The sequence below is a fragment of the Bos grunniens genome, chromosome 4, assembly GCF_055505025.1.
Source record: "Bos grunniens cultivar Pamir isolate PY7600 chromosome 4, Bosgru_T2T1.0, whole genome shotgun sequence".
NCBI classification, from domain to species: Eukaryota; Metazoa; Chordata; class Mammalia; order Artiodactyla; family Bovidae; genus Bos; species Bos grunniens.
The window spans coordinates 8,307,242-8,313,210 of NC_141168.1; the positions used below are offsets into that span (position 1 = coordinate 8,307,242).

The window sequence follows — 5,969 nt, forward strand, 5'->3', positions numbered from 1 at the left end:
TGTGACTGCCCTCAGCCTGTGATGGGCTGTTAGAGGTTTGTGGCTCACAACATGCTGATGGGAACAGCAGAGCTGTTGGCTTAGCCCAAATAACCACAGAAAAGAACAGATTTTAGACAGGCAGTTTTACGGTTTCCCAGTGGTTATTTTGCCAACTTTGAGCCAATTTCTCTAGCACTGAGCATAAAAGACAAACGATCATTCTTTCAAAACATTCTGAATATATAGGTCATTCCGTTCCTTTTCCTTATCTTTAATCTGATGGGTATTGATTTACCTCTCCACACTGACCCACTCAATTTACATTTAAATAAAGCTTTCTAATTAATTGCATACTAGAAAGCTATTTAGGAAGACAGAGCTGGTAAAAATGTGTTGTCTTTCTTCTTTCTCTCTCTAAAGAGGGAGCTGACCAGCTGCTACAAATAGGCTGTAAAGTGTTTTTCATTCTAGCCATAGCCAGGTTTGCTGTGTTCCTAAAACCCTGAAATGTAGCACACCTATTGCAAATATTTTGTTTTAGTGGTTTTTATTTAAAAGTCCTGAATCACATTTACTAGAGTAAAAAGGAAATCTCTTTTGGAGAGAGTGATTTGGTATTTTTCGTTGATTTTACTTCTGTCCCGTTTGGCTGTATTTTCACTGCTATACCATCTGTCAATAAACCAACAGCTCCACCAGAGGAGTGAAAACCAGAGAGCTCTGCATGGCTGCAGGAGTAAGCTTGTTTGTCAAAGGACTCAGGTTTTGGAGAAGGAGCTTCTCAATGCAGATAAACCCTAGGTTTTCTTTTCTTTTTTTTTCCCCCAGGGATGGATGGCTTTTAAAAAATCCACAGGCCCAGAGGCAGGGCCAGAATTACAAAATCACCAAATTTTGACATCTGCCTGTTCAATCGTGAGTCTTTCTAAGGATTTATTTCACTTGTTATCTAAAACATAGAATCTTCCTATACTCAACAGTATTATACATGTAAAAAATTGTTATGTGGATAGATTTCATGTCAAATGCTCTCACAATAAGGTAGAAAAAAAGTCTTCTGAAATATTTCATTAATGCAAGTTGTTGCAGTCACTATGGAAAACAGTATGGACGTTCCTCAAGAGACTATGATTCAGCAATCCCTCTCCTGGGCATATATCCAGACAAAACTGTAAGTCAAAAAGCTATACATCCCCCTGTGTTCATAGCAGCACTGTTCACAGTAGCCAAGACATTGAGACACCCTAAATGCATCAACGAGGAATGGATAAAGATGTGGTGCATAGTTACAATGGAATATTCCTCAGCCACAACAGGAGTGCAACAGGACTGTTACAGCAACATGAATGGACGTAGAGATCATCACACTAAGTCAGAAAGACAAAGACAATATGATATCACTTACATGTGGAATCTAAAACATGATAAATGAACTTATCTATCAATAGACTCACAGGTAAACAGAACAGGCTTGTGGTTTCCAATAAGGGGTGGGGGGTGGGAGAGGGACAGAGTGGGAGTTTGGGATTGGCAGATGCAAACTATTATACAGAGAATGGATAAACAACAAGGTCCTACTTAATATCACAGGGAACTATATTCAATATTCTGTGATAAACCATAATGGACAGTGAAAGTGAAGTGTTAGTCACTTAGTCCCGTCCGACTCTTTGTGACTCCATGGACTACAGCCCAGCAGGCTCCTCTGTCCATGGAATTCTCCAGGCAAGAATACTGGAGCGGGTTGCCATTTCCTTCTCCAGGGGATCTTCCCCACCCAGGGATCAAACCTGGGTCTTCCACATTGCAGGCACACTCTTTACCAACTGAGCCATCAGGGAGGCTTCATAATGGAAAAGAATATAAAAAATAATGTATGGGTATGTATATATATAACTGGGGCTTTCCTGGTGGTCTCTGCGGCAAAGAATCTGCCTGCAATCCAGGAGACACAGGTGTGATCCCTGGGTCAGGAAGACTCCCTAGAGGAGGGCATGGCAACCCACTCCAGTCTTCTTGCCTGGAAAATTCCATGGACAGAGGAGACTGGCAGGCTGCAGTCCACAGGGTCACAAAGAGTTGGATATGGCTGAACTGACTGAGCACGCATGCACGCATGTATAACTGAAATTACTTTATAGGAGAAATTAACATAACATTGCAAATCAATTAACTATTCTTCAATTTTAAAGTCTTTTAAAATATTTTATTTCATTACTTAAAAAACTAATTAAATCTTTAATAAATTTTGAATATTCTAAGACAAACAATATTGGAATAAATAACCTTTTATTACTGTACTAATATAGTATGCTGCTGCTGCTAAGTCGCTTCAGTCGTGTCCGACTCTGTGCGACCCCAGAGACGGCAGCCCACCAGGCTCCCCTGTCCCTGGGATTCTCCAGGCCAGAACACTGGAGTGGGTTAATATAGTATAGTAATATATTATATAATATACTAATGTGAGAATACTATAAGATAAATTCCTAGAAGTGGAATGTCTTGAATATTTTTAATTTTGACAGATACCACTGAATCGCCATCCACAGGGGTTTTACCAATTTACTTTTCCACCAGCAAGGTATGAGAAGGTCTGTTTTGGGATGGCCTTAGTGACCAAAGTGTGTTACCAAGCTCTTTGATTCATTTTAGCCAAACTGATATGTGAAAGTGATATTTCAGTGACGCTTTCAGTGGCGTTTATATTTTATGAATAAGGCTGTGTGTCTTTTATATGTTTTAAAGCCACAGCATTTGCTTTTGGTAAACTGTCCTGTTCTTGTTACCAAACTGAACTTGGATCTTTTCACCCGTGCGCCATAAAGCCACTCTACTGACCCCAGGCTGTGGGGAAGGAAAGTGCAGCGTTTACTGCAGGTGCTGAGCATGGAGTGCAGGCTAAGTCGCTTCAGTTGTGTCCGACTCTGTGCGACCCCACAGACGGCAACCTACCAGGCTCCCCTGTCCCTGGGATTTTCTAGGCAAGAACACTGGAGTGGGTTGCCATTTCCTTCTCCAATGCATGAAAGTGAAAAGTTAAAGTGAAGCTGCTCAGTCTTGTCTGGCCCTCAGCGACCCCATGGACTGCAGCCTTCCAGGCTCCTCCATCCATGGGATTCTCCAGGCAAGAGTACTGGAGTGGGGTGCCAGTGCTCAAAAAACCCGAACTCCCTGATGGGTTTCAACAAAGCATTTTCGGAGGCCAGGTGAGGGAGGGGTTTGTGATCAGCTCGTGCACAGTTCTGACTGGTTGATGGTGAGGTAACAGAGTGTGTCACAGGGATTAACATTATCAATCCTTAGGCACCGGTAAGCCTGAAGGCTATGTGCTCAGGGTCATCAAATGGTTAATTTCTTCTATTTGGTGGTGACTTGATTCCTGGGTCAGGAAGATCCTCTGGAGAAGGGATAGGCTACCCACTCCCGTATTCTTGGGCTTCTCTTGTGGCTCAGCTGGTAAAGAATCTGCCTGCAATGTGGGAGACCTGGGTTTGATCCCTGGGTTGGGACGATCCCCTGGAGAAGGGAAAGGCTACCCACTCCAGTATTCTGGCATAGAGAATTCCATGGACTGTATTCTCAAAGAGCCGGACTCACTGAGTGACTTTCACTTTTCACTTCAATAGACTGGTTGAACTTCCTAGGTGGCGCTAGTGGTAAAGAATCCACCTGCCAATGCAGGAGACATAAAAGATGCAGGTTTGATCCCTGGGTTGGGAAGATCTCCTGGAGGAGTGCATGGCAACCCACTCCAGTATTCTTGCCTGGAAAATCCTCATGGACAAGGAGCCTGGTGGGCTACAGCCCCTGGGATCACAAAGAGTGGGACACCACAAAAGCAACTGAGGGTGCGTGCAGTAGACTCGTTAATAAATGCTGGTACCAGGCAGCTGTTTAAAACCTGAGGATGCAGTGTGGGTTTTAATTGAAGTATAGTTGATTTATAATGTTGTGGTAGTTTCAGGTGTATAGCAAAGTGATTCAGTTATACACATGCACGTATATATTCTTTTTCATTATGGTTCATTATAAAGTGTTGAATGTAGTTCCCTGTGCTATACAGTAGGTCCTTGTTTATTTCGTATATAGCAGTGTGTGTATCGGAGAAGGCAATGGCACCCCACTCCAGTACTCTTGCCTGGAAAATCCCATGGACGGCGGAGCCTGGAAGGCTGCAGTCCATGGGGTCGCTGAGGGTCGGGCACGACTGAGCGACTTCACTTTCACTTTTTACTTTCATGCATTGGAGGAGGAAATGGCAACCCACTCCAGTGTTCTTGCCTGGAGAATCCCAGGGATGGAGGAGCCTGGTGGGCTGCTGTCTATGGGGTTGCACAGAGTTGGACACGACTGAAGCGACTTAGCAGCAGCAGCAGCAGTTAGCATCTATAAAAACAACTCAGGAAATGTGCATCAGATACTGTCATCTGGGTACTTCCGACAGGAGCTAGAGCAGAGGGTATGAAGCGGGGGTGTGTCCCAGGAAGGCCCCATAGGGTCCTGCTAGAATACTTTCCTATACTTTGCCAACTCTTTTATTGAGTTATTGATTAAAAAATTATAGTAGCTGTTTATATATTTACACATTTAGCCCTTGGTCTGTGATATAGTAGAAAATGTTTTCCTTCATTTCTTGTTTGTGTTTTGAAGTTTATTTTTTATGTTAAAATGTTTTTTTTTAAAGATGAATTTATAAATCTTTTATTTTATGATGTCTGGATTTTGTATCATAGTTAGAACGTTTTCCCCTACACCAAAGTTGTGAAAAAATGCCCCTAAGTTTTCAATTCTTTTTATTTTTCCCATTTTATTCCTCCCTCCCTCCTCCTCTCTTTTCCTTCCTCTCACTCCTCTCTCTTTTCTTTCCTCCCTTCCTCCTCTGCTTTTTTCTTCTTCTTTTTCTCTCTCTACCAAACAGGGTTCCAGGAATGAAATAAGTCCAGAGTGGGTGTTTGGCCAAGCTGGGAACCAGAAATCACAGGAATGAAGCTTGGAGATCATGACTAGAGAAATAATAGAAACCGTGAAGTCTAATCACCAGTGTGAGGACAGAAAATGGAAGAAGGGGCAGCGAAGTGGAGCAGCTGCAAAAGATGTAAGTAGAGTCAGGGGCAAGACGAAGGTCAAGGGGAGTGATTCAGAACCCAGTCTGTGAACACTGTGTTAGTTCTGAACAAACAAAAACCTAGTGTGTGTCATAAGCGTCCATGAGAGCTTCAGTGGGCTCTCCAGGGCTGGACAACTTGTTAACACCAAGTCTAAAGAGGCTGGAGCCAGGCTGGGTGCACGCAACTCAGAAACTGCGGAGAGTGCCTTGAGTTATGGTCAGTCTTGTTTTCTTTAATAGACTACAGGTACATCTGTTTCTTGACTCTGCCTTGGAATTATTTGTCATTCTGATGATTCCTTCATGAAGCAGCTAAATAAAACTTAGTTCTTAGTGTGATGGGGCTATGGATAAGCCTTGTGATCATTATTTTGAATTTTGATTTAATCTCTTTCTGCTCTATTTCCAATGAACTATTTTTAAAGAGAGCACGGGGCCAGGGGATGCAAGCCAGTTTTATGGGCTCCCTACCCCGTATACCCTGTAAAAAGAAAGAAAGAAAGTGAAGTCGCTCAGTCGTGTCCAACTCTGTGTGACCCCATGGATTGTAGCCTACCAGGCTCCTCCGTCCATGGGATTTTCCAGGCAGGCAAGAATACTGGAGTGGGTTGCCATTTCCTTCTCCAGGAGATCTTCCCGACCTAGAGACTGAACCTGGGTCTCCTGCATTGTAGGCAGACGCTTTATCATCTGAGCCACCAGGGAAGTCGACCCACTAACATTCTCACTGCTGTTGCTAGGGTGACCTGTGACCTTCGGCTAGACCCTCACCCCTCCCACCTTCAGTAATTTTTTTTTTAAATTAATCTTTTTACTGAGGGGGCATTCACATAACACAAAAGTTAACCAATTTAAAATGACCAACTCAGAAGCATTTAGT

At 43.1% G+C, this 5,969-nt stretch overlaps 1 long non-coding RNA gene across 1 annotated transcript; it reads left to right on the forward strand.

The window, feature by feature from the left end:
* Positions 1-464: 464 nt before the first annotated feature.
* On the forward strand, positions 465-5,277 carry LOC147373528 (uncharacterized). The gene is made up of 3 exons (XR_015163047.1): positions 465-718; positions 811-897; positions 4,901-5,277. It is a non-coding gene; the product is annotated as an uncharacterized LOC147373528 (long non-coding RNA).
* Positions 5,278-5,969: the final 692 nt, after the last annotated feature.